The sequence below is a fragment of the Aethalodelphis obliquidens genome, unplaced genomic scaffold (assembly GCF_003676395.1).
Source record: "Aethalodelphis obliquidens isolate GAN/ISIS:26980383/991018 unplaced genomic scaffold, ASM367639v1 scaffold34, whole genome shotgun sequence".
Lineage (NCBI taxonomy): Eukaryota > Metazoa > Chordata > Mammalia > Artiodactyla > Delphinidae > Aethalodelphis > Aethalodelphis obliquidens.
The window spans coordinates 13881899-13882409 of NW_020837978.1; positions in this window are offsets into that span (position 1 = coordinate 13881899).

A 511-nucleotide genomic window follows, 5' to 3' on the forward strand; every position below is an offset into this window, starting at 1 on the left:
GCCCGGCCGCGCCGCCATCTTCCGCGCCTCGCCGCGCCCGCGCCCCCGCGGCTCGGGGAGGCTCGGCCCGGCGGCGCGCGGCGCCCAGCGGAACCCGGAGGGGACGGCGAGCGGCGCGGCGCTGGGGGCCGCTGCAGTCCGGGGCGGGGCGCCCGGTTTCTCCGGGCCCGGCCTGCACCCGCGCCGGCGGGGACCCCACGGGTACCGCCTTGAACTCGAGTCACCTTGTGGGGCCGCTGTCACCGCAGCCCCAGAGCTCTTGGGCGTGCCGGGTGGGCAGGCCTTACCCACGGAATGAAATACGCCTCAACCGAAATGCCGGCACGCCGCCCCCTCCGCCCGCCCGGCACCGCACGGAGCGCGCAGCTGCATTTTCAGATGCGTGTGGTGAACCGAGGCTGGAAATCAATCTGTGCTTCTGCCACCGAAAGGGTGTGTGTTTGCAAAGACTGCTCTCACTTCCTTCCCCTGCCCTTGCACTTTTCTTGAGGGAGAGCTGTCAAGTGGGCTG